Below are 17,515 nucleotides of genomic sequence, written 5' to 3' on the forward strand. Positions count from 1 at the left end.
CGATCTTTGCCTGAGCACATGCTCCCTGTTCCTTGTTTTTGTGAGATTGTGAATTAAAACCTTGGATTACTTCATCTGCGAGTTTGCCTCCTACTTCATCTACCCTGCAGCCTGACAGATTGACCGACCCTAAAAAAATATGGAGACATGGAGGCAGGCCTTTGTGGGAACCCGCCAAGCTGTGTTCAGGGGGACCCGTGGAGGTCACAGGGGAGGATGTGGGCGATATGGGGCCGGACACTTTATCCAGAGCCAACATCTACGTGTCCAACCAGATCTTCACACCCAGTCCTATCCTCATCTCATCAGTTCAATCGAACCAATCTCCAGGGATGATGACTTCTCTGATCTCCCTCCTCTCATCAGCCCAACCAAGCCTGCACTTCACGCCAGTCCAGCCGAGCCTGCACTTCACGCCAGTCCAGCCGAGCCTGCACTTCACGCCAGACCTGCCGAAGCCAAGGCAGTATGCGTCATGCCCGCCGCCCCTGAGACTGTGAGCGTTATGCCCGCTGCGCCTGTGACAGACAGCGTCATGCCCGCAGAGCTTTTGTTTTCTTTTATTCCGTCGACCCTGAAGCTCCCTTCGCCGCTGGTTCCGTCCAGCTCAAAGCCTTCACCGCTGGTCCCGTCCAGCACAGAGCCCTCTTCATCGCTGGTCCTGTCCAGTTCAGAGCCCTCTTCGCCGCTGGTTCCGCCCAGCTCAGAGCCCTCTTCGCCGCTGGTTCCGCCCAGCTCAGAGCCCTCTTCGCCGCTGGTCCCGCCCAGCTCAGAGCCCTCTTCGCCGCTGGTCCCGCCCAGCTCAGAGCCCTCTTCGCCGCTGGTCCCGCCCAGCTCAGAGCCCTCTTCGCCGCTGGTCCCGCCCAGCTCAGAGCCCTCTTCGCCGCTGGTCCCGCCCAGCTCAGAGCCCTCTTCGCCGCTGGTCCCGCCCAGCTCAGAGCCCTCTTCGCCGCTGGTCCCGCCCAGCTCAGAGCCCTCTTCGCCGCTGGTCCCGCCCAGCTCAGAGCCCTCTTCGCCGCTGGTCCCGCCCAGCTCAGAGCCCTCTTCGCCGCTGGTCCCGCCCAGCTCAGAGCCCTCTTCGCCGCTGGTCCCGCCCAGCTCAGAGCCCTCTTCGCCGCTGGTCCCGCCCAGCTCAGAGCCCTCTTCGCTGGTCCCGCCCAGCACAAAGCCTTCACCGCTGGTCCTGCCCAGCACAAAGCCTTCGCCGCTGGTCCTGCCCAGCACAGAGCCCTCGTCGCTGGATCTGCCCAGCACCGAGCCCTCGTCGCTGGATCTGCCCAGCACCGAGCCCTCGTCGCTGGATCTGCCCAGCACCGAGCCCTCGTCGCTGGATCTGCCCAGCACCGAGCCCTCGTCGCTGCCCTGCACCGAGCCCTCTCTGGTACCCGGGACTTTTCCCAAGTATTTTTTGGGGGGGGGCCATAGGGCTCCGTCCTGGCCACTCGAGGGGCCATGGCCACCTGAGGGGTCCTCACCACCATGGCCACCTGAAGGGTCTTCACCACCATGGCCACCTGAAGGGTCTTCACCGCCGTGGCCACCCGAAGGGTCTTCTCCGCCATGGCCACCCGAAGGGTCTTCTCCGCCATGGCCACCCGAAGGGTCTTCTCCACCGTGGCCACCCGAAGGGTCTTCTCCGCCGTGGCCACCCGAAGGGTCTTCTCCGCCGTGGCCGCCCGAAGGGTCTTCTCCGCCGTGGCCGCCCGAAGGGTCTTCTCCGCCGTGGCCGCCCGAAGGGTCTTCTCCGCCGTGGCCGCCCGAAGGGTCTTCTCCGCCGTGGCCGCCCGAAGGGTCTTCTCCGCCGTGGCCGCCCGAAGGGTCTTCTCCGCCGTGGCCGCCCGAAGGGTCTTCTCCGCCGTGGCCGCCCGAAGGGTCTTCTCCGCCGTGGCCGCCCGAAGGGTCTTCTCCGCCGTGGCCGCCCGAAGGGTCTTCTCCGCCGTGGCCGCCCGAAGGGTCTTCTCCGCCGTGGCCGCCCGAAGGGTCTTCTCCGCCGTGGCCGCCCGAAGGGTCTTCTCCGCCGTGGCCGCCCGAAGGGTCCTCACCGCCGTGGCCGCCCGAAGGGTCTGCTCCACCGTGGCCACACCTACAGTCTGCTCCGCCCTGGAGGCTTCCTGCCTTGTCTCCCTTGCCTTGTCTTCCCCGTCAGCCTCCAGGGCGCCCACCCTCCCACCCCTTTGGTCTTTCTACGGCGCGAGGACGCGCCTACCGGGAGGGGGGAGTTATGTCACGATTCTGTTCTGTCTGAGTGTTTTTTGTCACTAGTCACATGTCTTCCTTTGTTCTGTTTTCCCGCCACTCCTTGGTTTCCATGGTTACCCTCATTAGTTCATTTGTATCACCTGGTTCCTCGTTAGTCTTGTCAGCTGTGTCTTGTTTCCCTGATCTGTTCTCCCCTGTATTTAAGCCCTGAGTGTTTCAGTCTTCACTTGTCGGTCAATGTTTTATGTTAGGCGATCTTTGCCTGAGCACATGCTCCCTGTTCCTTGTTTTTGTGAGATTGTGAATTAAAACCTTGGATTACTTCATCTGCGAGTTTGCCTCCTACTTCATCTACCCTGCAGCCTGACACAGATATCATAATTAGGGGCCAATGTGCCCCTAAACAGTTTAGAAAAGTTTCTTACTTTTTAAATGATATATGACCCGAGTTACTAGTAATGCTTATTTACTTATTTATTGAAAAACTCAGTCTCATCCTCATAATATAGCCAGCATAGCCCTATTGTATTGTCTACGCTGGAGTGAGTGGCGCTACATGATACAACAAACAAATACAGTGCAAACTATCTCAGAAAAACAAACACTTGTGCATAGCAAAAAAAAATAAAAAAATAATCACTTTAGCCAAATAAGAAAAATAAAGTAAGAAAGTAGGTAAATAATTATTCTATATAAAAACAAACACAGTACTGTTACTTTTTTGAATAATGCAACTTAAACTAAACTTCACCTCTGATCATTCAGAATGCTGTATGAGTCTGCCAGACTCCATTATAAAGTTCTGACAGTGATTATTGAGGAAAGAAACTCATACATGCTTGAAATTATATGGGGTGAGTAAATGATGACATATTTTTCATTTTTGGAGGAACTCACCCTGCAAGGTAATTGTTCAATTAAGAAAGAAAGGAGCAAACTTTCCACAAGTGAAGTATAAAAGACACAGCACAGTTAAATGCTAATGGGCTGAAGTCATTAAAAAAACAATTCCATGTTTGTTTCAAAGACCGGCGATAAAGAACACAAAGAGTTGAAACTTTGACTGTATTAATAAACAGTGAAAAACAGAAGTCGCAGCTGTGCAAACAAACGTTTGGCTTGATATGACCTGATGAAAGATAAGAGTGTTTCATGTTCACGCCGGGTTTCAGGCTGTTTGTTTCTTTGCTTATGAGTTTGACAGAAAGCACTGTATAACTGGAGACACGGCACAAGAACAAGACATGTTCACGAGTTTGAATCAGAATTACATTACATATATATAATATACTGTAGGGAAGACAGATGAAACCTTTTTGCATCAACATCGGTAACTTGTTTGTGTTGGATCTTTTATACAGTAACTATGTAATATTCCCAGATTTACCTTACTCAATGGATTCAGGATCTGCCGTTGCTAGTTTAATTGCTAATTCTAAAATGTCACGCTAAGTAGTATAGCGAAGGCTTTTCTGAGAAGCTATTTGGGTAATAAGGAGGTAGTACAATTGTATGAGGTTCAATAAACGAGAACTTAGTAGTAACTTACATTTTAGATACAATATTGCCCGGAAATTTGCCTGTTTATTTCTTCAACGATAATATTTATATGCCACACACCGAGCAACACACATAGGTGTTTACTAAATAGTAGGTTTATTACATGTTATTAACAGAATCAGTTGAATGAAGGATTTAGTGACTCATAAAGACTTGTCGCTTTACTGATTCAGCATTTTGAACAAATCAGTTTTTGATAATCAGAATCAAATCAGAATTGATAATTTGATATAACCACTGATAAAGAGTGATTCTCAATCGACAAGCTAATAAGGACATCATCAAGCTCCGTCGAAGGACGTCTCAGTTTGAAGGATCCTTTAAAGGCAGCATCCTTCACATCCTTCATTTGGCTTATTTTGGTCATTTATAATTGTTGCAATTATGTATACAGACAGCACAAGGAAGCTTGATTACAAACTTTAAATAATAAATAAAACAAGAACAAATAAACAAATGACAACCCTATTTTTGTATGGCCATCCCATAAAGGTCTAAATCCTTTTTGTATGGGCCATACCAAAACAATTAAAGGTTCTCTCTCAAACTGCACATTGACTTCCCTTTTCCTTCTCTTAATTTTTTGCTATTTTTTTCCTGTGCCTGTCACTTCCTCACCAGCAGGTCTAGTGTTATTAACATAATTGTCTCCACAGTGTTGCAAAACAACCACCTCATTGCAATTTGTTTGCATAGAATCTAAATTTATTGTAGCTTTACATTAATAGGAAGACAATGTGAAGACCTCCAATGCAGAAGCCTCTAAAAGCCACCTCTGTCAAAAATGAGATAATAATATTGAGTGAATGTTCTCCGCACATAGTATACGTTCATCAAATACTTTCACTTCAAACTCACTAAATCCCATGCCTCAGCCCATTCAGAAATGCCGGTACTTGGGTAGAAACCTATACATAGGAGCCTGATAAAAATGTTAATATTAAACAAAAACTTTAGACAGACTTAGAGGCTTTTGCATCTGAAGTCTTCATGTGTTGATGTTATTTTAATCTAAGAATGACTTAAATACCAATGATTTAACAAAACTTAATTATGAAACAGATGAGAAATGTAATTTTCTTACCTCAAAATTAGTCACGTAAAACGTAAGTATGTGTTACACACAGTCAGATTTCACCCCATTCTTATCACTTAACTGACAGTTTTACAACACACCTCACGTTAGAACACTCCCCACTCTATCTACCTAAGGGTTTCATAGAATGACCAAGTAGAAAATAAGAAGATTGTGTGAGAGAGAAGTGGTTAGTTCTCAAAGATTTCATTCCAATTATGATATATGTCTGTAGAGATTGCCGTCTGCTGATCGGATTGAATAATGCTGGTGGCATGTGAAGCTTCAGACAGACTGTCTGGATGAGGTGATTTGTCACAGATCTTTTCACAAAGTGTTCTGAAAAGTAGTTCAGAGGAAAGGTAAAGAAGTTCGACACACGACATGGAAAATCGTGAAGAGTCTGTGAGTTGCAGAAAGAAGCATTTCAAGTGGCAGAAAGTGGCAAAGAGAGAGACAGAGGAAGATAGAGGAAGGTGGATAGAGATACTAATAGCTATGTGACTCCCCTGACGGCTCAGCGGTGGTAATCCCTGTTAGTCCACAAACTGATACTGCAAGAGTATCTGCACACACACACATATATACCCATAAAGCTTGCATTATGCTTTCTGAACTAGCTTAAGTCTGTGTGTGAGTGTGACTGACAGCTCTGGCTCTTCCTGGTTCCCCTGTGTTGTCATTTACTTTGGCCATCTAAAGCCCCAGTAGACATCATCCTCCATACAGACCTGAGATAAACTCATCCCTCTATTCTTACGCCTCTCCCTCTCTCTCTCTCTCTCTCTCTCTCTCTCTCTCTCTCTCTCTCTCTCTCTCTTTCAAGACAACTTCTCTCCAAAACTCCTTATGGCATATTGTGAGCTGCACAGTTTAAGCCCCCTTTATCTCAACACTTCACAAGACACTGGTAGATGTTAAAGAGAACAACACTGAGAAAGGAGGAGAGATAGATACGCATAGAGATATATAAAAACTCTTTCAAATTCTGTCTATGTTCCAAACCTGTATAATTTTCTTTCATCCAAGGATCACAAATCAGTGGGTTTTGAAGAATGTTCATGCTGCTCATTTTAGTGCAATAAAAGCATTTGTCAGACAGAACTGTTGAATGCTTGAATGGGCGGCATGGTGGGAAGCACTGTCGCCTCACAGTAAGAAACCTGTGCCAAATAAAGTGTGTGTGTGTGAATCAGACCCTGCAAATGAGTGTGAAAAATGCTAGGAAGATGGATAAATGGATGGATGGATGGATGGATGGATGGATGGATGGATGGATGGATGGATGGATGGATGGATGGATGGATGGATGGATGGATGGATGGATTGTTGAAAACTTGATTCTGATTGGTAAGTTGCGGTATTCAGGGGTCAAATATTTATGAATAAGGACCTTTGTCTAGGACAAAACTAAAACATCACTTAGAAGAAAAAAGAACCAGTAAGATTTTTTTTCCCTCAGTTGAAGCTTTAAGTTCTAAAAGAATATTTAAAAAAAATCAACTTAGATCTTTATGTATGCATGTATGTATTTATTTATCCATTCTCCATATTATTAAAGAAAAAAATGTTTTTATTTTATACATTAGCCATGCAATGATATCATGATAATATCATCCCCAAGAAGATGACCAAGTGCTGTCTAAAATAAAATAAGTCTACAAATCGAATTTAAAACACTATCTAAAAATAAATGCTGTTTTAAACAGTTCAGGGAAATTTGATTATAAACAATTCAATAATTCAAGAGTTTGTATGCTTATTAGAATATCAAATTATTATCTTAGCAACATGTAGCCGCAACTCTACTGGAATCAACTGGGAGCATGATCATTTATCAGATCTCATGAGGAATGCTAATGATGTGCAACATTATGAGCATCTATGTAGAGCATTTCAAATTACTCACTTTCTGTGATAGAAGGTGACTGGCTATGTAGACAGCAAGCTCCATCAGTTTTGAAACAACGCTATACATAGAAATACCATGCTCTGCCACCCACCGTCTATCCCGTGGAGTCTTTACGACACTGAAGCAGACATCCAGATCAGAGCTGAATGTTTGTGCATCACTTGTCTCTTCTTCACTCCTTCATTCTCTCTTTCAAGTGATTATAACTGATTTCACCCCTACCCCTGAGATTAAATGCCTTTGTGCCAATAAAGATGTGTAAATGCAAACAAATACACAAAAACAGACAAATGCAGAAGGGCACATACAAGCTGTGAACTGAGGGACCATTGCAGTTGTGAGTGAAACTTTTAATGGGATTTTGCTTTCCTGGTATATGTTCACAAGTGATAGCTGGTTGATTCAGTCTAAAAAAAGATAATAAATGCATTAGAACAAATGCAAAAACACAAATAAAAAGAGGAAACTCCACGTAGTATTACGTATTTGATAGCCTGAATGCGTTAAGTTTCAATTTTAAGAAGTAATAGCATTTTTATTTACAATATTATTATCAGAATATTTAATTAATAAGTATAAGTATTTTTCAGCGACTCTTTCTGCAGGTTACATCATTATGCCAATAGGTGGCAACAAGTGACCTAAGTAAGTAAATCATTCATTCATTCATTCATTCATTCAAAAACACTGGATGTTTCCAAAATCACATACTTCTCTACTATATAGACAATATATGTATGAACAGGGTAGTAGGTCAGAATTCACAGTAATTATAGAACAGTCAGCAAAATACTACTGACCTACGGCAAGATTCTGATGCATTCAATGGAAACTTTACTATCCCATGAGGCAACCGGAGAGGATTTGTGAATGGCAGTTAAAGGTCCCATGGCATGAAAATGTTACTTTATGAGTTTTTTTTTTTTTTTTTACACTAATATGCGTTCCCCTAGCCTGCCTATGGTCCCCCAGTGGGTAGAAATTGTGATAGGTGTAAACCAAGCCCTGGGTATCCTGCTTCGCCTTTGAGAAAATGAAAGCTCAAACGGGCGAATCAGGAATCTTCCCCTTATGTCATCATAAGGAGAAAGGTTACCTCCCCTTTCTCTGCTTTGCTCGCAAAGAGAATTTGACCCGCCCATGAGAAAATTAGCTATGCGAGCACGATATTGGTTTTTCCTCGAGATACATTATGGCTTGCAAACAAGCGAAGCATGGCAGTTGCCCCGTGTTTGGATGTACAAATGAACACAAAAGTATTTTTTTAGTTCCTTCATCCGAGCCTCTGAAGAACCAGTGGGTAATGTGAATTTCTGATGTGTAATTGTTCAAGTTCAGACAGATAATCTTTCTCTCAAAATCGTTCAACACTGTTTATGCATCAGTAAATCAAGCCAGTGACTAAACGATCAACTTCACGTTGTTTCTCTTAGTAGGATGAAAATAATCTTTTTTAAACTGTGATTAAAATATATATAGGAAGTGATCAAAAAACAATCCCTTTCCAATCGCCCAAGCTGTCAATCACACAGCACAAGTTTATCTGGACACTTGCCAAAACTCGTTATGAAATCAATGATACTGTTACACTGCACAACGAAGCTCTTACTGTATTAACATCATGTTTGCATTGGTGAAAGCTTTAGTGAGAGTGCAGAAACTGCGTTGCAATGATAAGATCTTCATTCACGCGATCAACAGACTGTCATCTGCTCAATGCTCATCACTACAACCTTTTATGTGATGGGAATAGATCTAAATACTTTAAAAACTTCTCATGATTCGTTAATCTCGATAGCTGTAATAGTAAAAACGTATAATAGCTGTAATAGTAAAAGTTTTCGAGAGAGTTCCACATGTAATGCTAGCTATTTCATATGCAAGCATGTCAGCCAATCACAGCAGTGGGCGTTTACACTGACGTCTCACAGCAGACACGCCCCTTAAAACAGAGCGTTCAAATCAGAGGCTAAAATCAGGCTAGGAAAAATGCCTTTTATTTCTAAATGATGACAATTTTTGATCTAAAAAAACAAACTAACAATATAAGGGCACCCCAGGAAACATTATAAAATAATAAAATAATCCATGCCCTTCGACCTTTAAGTGACGCATCTGACACATAGGTCACATGACTGACAACATGACGAATATTAGTAATATCCAGATTATATTCATACCATGTAGCTTTTAACGGTTGTAAATTAAAGTAATCACCTTTTCAAAACAAGTACATACTCAGAGGGTATGCGATTTTGGACGTAGCCACTGTCTTTAAATAGTGAGTCATTGTATTGTTTACTCAGTTGAATTGATTTGTTCAATTGCTGATTCATTCAGGAACAAAACAGCACTGCTATGCGCAGCTAGGTGAAGTGTTAATTCAGCTTTTGCTTGTTTTGCCGATATTTTTGTAACTGACAGTACTGTGAATGCAATATTATCTTCTTGTTTGTATAAAAGCAAATCCACATGGAATCATGCACAACTGTGATTAGCAACTGCTCTTGCTTGTCTAATATTGCTATTTTGTTATAACACTGTAATATTTATTTCACAAACAAGATCAAATAAATCAAATAAATCAATTTAAAATTTCAGAATTAGAATTTTCCTTCTCCGTTAAAATTAACTGAGTAGCTAAAATCAATTTGATATCCTATTTATCCTAAGAGATATATTCTGGAGTGTGTTTGATTTTTGTAAGTGCTCTACTCTATGTTTGTGGTCTAGAGTTGCATAACGCGTTTGCGAAGAGAGATCACTAACACACTCCCCCCCCCCCCCCACACACACACACAACAAATGTAATTAGTGCTTCACAGCAGTAATCACTTACAATCATATATTCATAATCAATAAATATAGATTATGCAAAGATGAAGTTGTGGTCTTAAAGGCATAAAGTTCATATCAAGACTGAACATCTGCTGAACATCTGAGATATCCCAGTCCTCTGATTTGCAGGAGCAAAGTTTTTACAGACCTATGCCCTAGATTCATTGAATATAAACATTTCCCCAAAGATTTTCTTTTGGAAGAGTTAAGGCTGGGATCTAAAGACAGCAGAACAAAGCGATGAAGAACAATGCGAGTGAATCTGACAATTGTGAATTTGAAAGCTGTGTTTAAATGATGTAATGGATTTGGTGGTTGACATCACTGCAGATCAGGTGAAGATTTGGACAAGGGGTGTCAAAAAAGCACATTTGAGCTTGTGTGAAAGGTGTTTCATCGGTGGTCTCTTTCCAGCATAAGCAGTTTTACAGTATAACACATGATGGAGGAACAAGATTTGACGACAAGAGAATAGTCTACAAACAAAGCTAACAATAATTCCAAGAGTCCGAGGCCAAGACAGCAGTCTCTCGTAGTCACACCATTTTCTTTCCTTTGATACCTTTGTACAAAACCAGCCAATCAGATTTCTGTTTTGAGAAAGTTGTATTTTTTTGTATATTTGTATTTGCATCAGATAGTTAGTGAAAAGTCCCAGCTTGGACAGTCAGTGTGAACGGGGAGTCTTTTTCTTAAATTTTAGTAATCAGTAAAAATGTAGGCAGGTTCCTTATGTCTCAGCATATAAATAAATCAGTTTTGTTGATTCATTGATTTGTATCACACACTTTGAGATGGATGAGGGGAAACAGAGAGAGAGAGAGAGAGAGAGAGAGAGAGAGAGAGAGAGAGAGAGAGAGAGAGAGAGAGAGAGAGAGAGAGAGAGAGAGAGAGAGAGAGAGAGAGAGAGAGAGAGAGAGAGAGAGAGAGAGAGAGAGAGAGAGAGAGAGAGAGAGAGAGAGTACACTGTGGTTGCATTAGATTCAGGAAACTGCCAGGGAACTTTTGGAATCCATCTCTGTCACTTCAAATGAATTCTTGTCCAAGATGGCAAAGATGGATTACGTGTTGGCAGCAGCGTGACAACAGAGCATTACTGATCGAATACAGATGCACACATGTTTTCCTTTCTATGACGGTGGATCCTTTGCATTGACTTCTATTGTTTTCATACAATCTGATTCCGAAGTAAATGCTATTTTATATCCCCTAACCTTCCAACAAACCTGTATTTTTACATTTTTCATTAAAATACATTATTTAATTGTTTGTTAATAATAATAATATTCTTTTGATTAAGTGATTATTTGGCCCTTCTCACATTCAAATTATGTGCAGAAGAAAATCTTTAGTTCATTATTGCTTGTGAAAAAATAGACAATTATTTCATAGCACTTCAACAGGAATATTTGTTCTTATATGAAAACACACTACCATTCAAAAGTTACATAACATTTCTGTTTCAAATAAATTCCGTCTTGGGCACCAAATCAGCATATTTCTGAAGGATCATGTGACACTAAAGACTAGAGTAATGATGCTGATAATTCAGCTTTCCCATCACATGAATAATTTACATTTTAAAATACAGAAAAATGGAAATTATTATTTTAAATTGTAATAATGTTTCACAATATTACTGTTTTTACTATATTTTTGATCAAATAAATACATTGGTGAGCGTACTGTAAGAGACTTCTTTAAAAACTTAAACAAAAAAAATGTAACAACCCCAAAGTTTTAGTATAGTGTATGAAGTTCTGAAACTTTTCAGACACATAAGCAAATATGTATAGGGAAAGGGGTCTGAATGACAATTCCAACTGTAAAATTACAGTAAAAATAAAAACGAGTAATTCCAAGAGGGTCCTCGCACCATTGGTGCTCGGGCCCTAATTAACACTGGATGTACTGTATGTATACACTCAGAATGCACTCACACTTAATGCAGATAATGCAAAGATTTCAATTGTTTTTATGTGAAGCTATTATAATGACTATAGACTAACCCAAACCCTATGCCTAAAAGAACACATTTGCTTTTTTAAAAATCATTTTTACTTTTGAGTACATCCCTAAAGGGATGTTTTGTCAGCTTTATTTAACAATTTTGTCCACAAAATATAGCTGAGTAAATACACACACTAAAAGAGATTCAGCAAAGCCAAAAAGGCCATTTCATTGTGTGCAAATTAACTGACTTGTGTGTTTGAGTGTGTGTGTGTGTGTGTGTGTGCGTGTGTGTGTGTGTGATCTCTCTGACTTGGCTCTTTGACTGCATCAACAGTCGCCTGATCTGGTTAATCACTCACTGCTCTCTGTCTTGTTTAAATAGGCAGACGACCAAAACCCTTACAACACTGACTGCAACTGTTGCTACAGGCCGCTGTCTGCTGCTAGAGAGACAGAATGAGAGAAAGAGAGGGAGAGAGAGAATAAGATTCCTTATTGTAAATTTATTTTTCTTATTTGTACTGCTTTTACAAATGTGCAGTGCAGAGCAGCAGCCAAGAGTATAAGAGAGAGGGTGGAAATGGTCATGTGAAACCAAATTATGGCTGTTTTGGTGCAAAGAGCCTTGACTAACATGATAAGTGAACCTCACGGGGAGAAAAAAAAAATTAAATAATAAAGAATTACAATACGACCCCTGTAAAATCTCAAAATGATGGACATCATTAATCATCTGTGATTGCTCAGCTAATTTCTCCTGTGAACAGCCCAGATCAGCTGTTTGTCTGGTCTGGAAGTCTGTGTGTCGACCCAGCCGTCTTTATCTCTTCAGACTGCCAAGGAATTTAGATTGAACACACACACATACAGGCAGACATACACACCCTTCAGACACAGAGTCGCTACAAAATCGCACACACACTAAGCTGTATTCTGGATTCCTCACGTCACAAGAACAGACAATTCAGACACTTGACCTTTTCGACCAGACTGAGGTGACCCTAGAGGCTCTTCTCTCAAATGTATGTGTGTATATCTATTTATAGAAATATTAATATTTGTGGATTGGATATATACATAAATAAGCTGGAATTCTATGTTTTAAGGACACATTCATAGATATGTTTTTATGTGTACAAACTGTTTATTCTATCCCCTAACCGTAAACCTACCCCTGAAAAAGAAAAAAATGCTTCAGGTCACCAAAGTGGCTGCTTTGAGTACACCAGAGGCCAGCCTCATGAAGCTTGTTCCCTTAGTAGATCATCTGGCAGAATGAAGGCTTCTGCCAAACGTATCTTGATGGGTCCTGCAGATTGTTGAAAAAGGGTACAGAATTCAGTTTGGTTCTCGTCCACCACGATACAACGGGGTGCTACTCACGATGGTGTATCCCGAGCAGGCTCTGGTGATGGAAAAAGAAGTAAAATTTCTATTAGCAAAAGAAGCTATTGAACGGGATCCTCCAGCCGACAGAACGCATACTTCCATATCTCCATCCTTCCACAACACAGGAAGTTCCTAGGGTTTGTTTCTGGGGCGAAGCATACCAGTATCGGGGTTTTCCGTACGGCCTAGCTTTATCAACCCGTCTGTCAAAAAATGCGTAGATGCAGCTCTAGAACTCCTCAGACTGCAAGGAACTTGCATTTTGAACTCTAGCACAGTCGGAGCAGATGGCTGTTCGGCACTGAGATGTCGTTCATGCCTATATGCAAAAGTTGGGGTTGAAACTGAATACCAATTAGAGTGTACTTTCTCCAGTTCAGAGGACCCCTTTTCTTGGTGTGGTGTGGAATTCAGTGACGATGCGGGCCTTCCTATCACCTGCTTGTGTTGCTACTGCCCTCACAGTTGTAAAAGAGATAAAGGTAGGCCAGTCATTCACTGTGAAACAGTTTCAGGTGGCCTCTGCGTCCAACGTGATACCTTGGCTCAAGACCAAGGGGTTTTCCCAGAGGGGAAACTCACTTCGTGTCTCTGTGCCTTGGTTATATGGAGGAAGCCTTGGTTCTTGACCTGTGTGAGGAGCTCAGTGTCATCGAGTCAATCTCACGACAGATGCTTCTCTCACGGGCTGGGGAGTGGTAATAGCTCAGCTCAGGGTCTATGGAGGAATCATCCTCTGGCTGTCTTCATGGCTTTGAAGCACTTCCTCACAGGCCTGAGAAGCCATCATGTGCTTGTCTACACAGACAACACATCGGTGGTCTCTTACAAAAATCACCATGGGGGTGGATGCTATGGTACAGACACTGCTGAGGCTACATCTGTACACTTTTCCATCGATTGCTCTGCTCCCATGAGTTCTGGAAAAGGTCCGCCGGGACGGAATAAGTCTACTACTGGTAGTGCCGTACTGGCCAAGTTGAATGTGGTTCTCGGACATGGTGTCCCTCCTCGATGGCTCTCCCTTGGAGATTCCGGTCAGGGGGAACCTTCTGTCTCAAGCGGTAGGCGTGATCCTTCACCCCCACCCAGAGATATGGAACCTGTGGGTTTTGCCTCTGAGGGGGCCCAACTTATGCCCTGAAATGGAGAGTCTTTTCTTCTTGGTGTAGAATGCGACAGTGGGATCCAGATAACTGCCCAGTCGTTCAGAACTAGTTCCTGCAGGATTGTTTTGCTGCAGGGTTATCCCCTTAAACACTGAAGGTGTAGTTGGTGGCCATAGCTGCTTCCTATGTCCCTTTGGGTGGTGTCTCTCTGGGAAGAAACCCTTTAATAACACGTTTCCTTCGTGGCACTTTGAGGCTGAGGCCTGCAATTCGTACCAGGTTTCCAGCATGGGACCTGGCGGTTGTACTAGAAGGTTTATCTGCAGCTCCCTTTGAGACCCTTGATAGGATTCCAGAGAAGTTTCTGACCTTAAAAACAGTGTTCCTTCTAGTTATATCTTTGTTAAAGACGTTATGGCCTCAGAGGCCTTCATTTCGGGGGTTTCCCTTCAAGACATCTGTGAAGCGGCGGGCTGTCCCTCTCCTCTGACATTCGTAAGGTTTTACAACCTGGACCCGGATGCTGCTCCAGGTTCACAGGTACTTATGTCCTAGTTATGCTCTCAGTATTCACACGGACAGGCATTTGTAAGCATGGCGTTGGGGCATTTTCGTTTCCAAAGCGTCATTGCCTCAAAAGGGAACGTTTCAGGTTACGACTGTAACCATAGTTCCCTTAAAAGGGAATGAGATCTGTCGCCCTGACAACCTTCCTTCATACCTCTGATCGACTTGCTTCAGCTAATTGAAGCTAACGCTGGTCATTACAGATGTGCTTTTATGCTTTTCTGGTCGTGACGTCACCCGCCCGTGATGTTCCGTCTTGCCAATGGACTAGTTGTCACACGTGCTTCAGACGCAAACATGCAGAGGCGCTCCCAAAGCATCACTGATGCAGCATCTCATTCCCTTCTCAGGGAACTATGGTTACAGTCGTAGCCTGAGATGTTTTCCTCATGGAGACCAAAAAATGTCTCCAGAATGTTAAAAATGACTGATATAACTATCTTTGTTGGGACATTTGTCAGATGAAATCCACAGATGAAATTCATATAATAAGTTAATAATCACTAATTTTTTTGGTACATTATTTAGGTACATTATTCGTTTAATGACTCTAGATCCCTGTGTCTGCTTATGTAAAGCATAATTGCATTTGTCAGAACTGCATGCTCTAAAAATTTACAAATCACGCTCCAGATCTGATTTAGTCAATAAGTATGTTACTTTGGCGGCCTCTCTTGAATGTGTTTCGGCCAATTACAGGATCAGGGTAACGTGCGGAAACCGCCAGGCTGCCATGTTTAGCGTTTCTTTCTCTGACTTTAACTAAGCAGTACAGTACCTTGCTTTTACAACATGCATATCGGCTGTACTGGTGAGAAAGAACAGAGAGATTTAATCAACAGAGGGAAAGAAACAGACAATAACAGAGGAAGGAGAAAACGAAATGTCCCCCACTGCTGTGATTGTACAGTAATTAGACATCTGTGGGACGTCTGTGAAGACATGACGCGCCCTGGAGTGCACACACACACACACACACACACACGCATGCACCGCTGTAATCTCACGCATGTAGTGGAGGGAAATAATAACGTGTCTGCATTGAAAATGCTTGGAGATGGTGCATTAGCAAAAGAGAAAGGAATGCAAGTGCATGTGTGGTTGCTTAAAAGCTCGAGGATAATGACTGCTGCTGGAAATTTAACCAAGATCTTCAGGTGTTCAATCAGGTTAGTGTCAGAGGGCACTGAACTAGTTGGGGGTGGGAGTTAGCAGGGGGTGTGGGTTAAATGATGAAATAGAACAGACTATATATAAAAAATAAATCACAATTGCCAAATGCATAGACTTTCTGACATTAATTTTAGGCTACTATAGGAACATTTTGGTAAAGGACAGACTGTTTTGCAAAGTCACATTTTGATTGGCACCGTACTTTTGAAACATTAACCTACAAACTTCCCATGCCACGAAGAGCGCAGCTCTACTGAGTGGTTGAGGGGTAGGGCCTCCTTTTTCTGCCAATACAACATCAATTCGGCAGGACAGTGCATGGCCAGGTGACTACGTGATGCTGGTGGAGGAAAACGTCTCCTGATTCACTCCTCCAAAACACACCTAAGTGGCTCAATGATATTTAGATCTGGTGACAGTGCAGGCCATTCAACATCACTTTCATGTTCATCAATGGCCCCACCTTCAGGGTACAATGTTTGAACAAATTGGGTGGACCTGGTCCTCCGGAATGGTTTGGTAATCCTTGGCAGTGACGCGGCCATCTAGCACAAGTATATGTGCCTAGGGAATGCCATGATATTGCAGCCCAAACCATCACTGATCCACTCCTGTGCTTCACTCTGGGCATGCAACAGTCAGGGTGTTAAACTTCTTTTGGGGCTTCACCAGACTGTAACTCTCCCGGATGTGGGAAAGAGTGAAGGTGAACTCATCAGAGAACAATACATGTTTTACACTGTCCACAGTCAAAGATTTCCTCTGCTGGCACCATTGAAACTGGCATTTGGCATTGGCCAAAGTGATCAAAGATTTGGCTATAGCAGCCCGACCATGAATACTGACCCTGTGGAGTGCACAATGAACAGTTTTGGTGGAAACAGTAGAGTCGAGGCACACATTTAATTTTGCAGTGATTTGGGCAGCTGTGGTTTTATGTTTTTTTGGATACAATCTGGGTTAGTACCCGGATATCCCTTTCAGACAGCTTCCTTTTGCATTGATAGTTACTCCTGTTGGATGTGATTCGTCCTTCGTTGAGTTATGCCGACATTACCCTGGATACCGTTGCTCTCGAACACCACAGAGACTTGCTGTCCGGGTCACAGGTGAGCCAGCAAGACGTGCACCAAAAATTTGTCCTTTTTTTTAAATATTTTTGCAATATTTTATATGCAGCTGTGATATTGCTCTGTTAATTTAACCTTCACACCCTGCTCTTGCTGACGGAAGGTGCAATCAGTGAAGATTGGCCACCAATCCACGCACATGTAGACATGAACCTTCCAACACTATTTTGGCCATTGTTTCAGTTTAATTGTCCAACCCCTGTATGGTTCCTAATGAACACTTTTGAACATGTTTGTGAAATAGATACACCATGTCTTGAAGAAAAACCCACTCAGAATATGCTTTAGTGTTCTTTTTCGGGTGCTTTCCTTTTATTTCTTTCTCTGTCTTTCTCTTGTTTGAATCTATCCCAGCATGCTTGAAAGGTGCAATTACCTTGGCGATGCTGCCACAGCAACCGGTGGCGAGACGCTTATTATGCACGGCAGAAATAGATCTGATTGGCCAAATGAAGCGCTCATTAGCTCCCTGTCACTCTCTCAGCGGCCATTAACACTTTAGCTAAACTGACCATTAAATGAAGCTGCGCTCCCTCCATCTGCCCCCGCTCAGAGAGATGAGGACGGAGGGATGTGGAAGAGACAGAGAGAGAGAGAGAGAGACGACTTG

Source organism: Scardinius erythrophthalmus, assembly GCF_964197995.2.
Source record: "Scardinius erythrophthalmus genome assembly, chromosome: 6".
Classification (NCBI taxonomy): Eukaryota; Metazoa; Chordata; class Actinopteri; order Cypriniformes; family Leuciscidae; genus Scardinius; species Scardinius erythrophthalmus.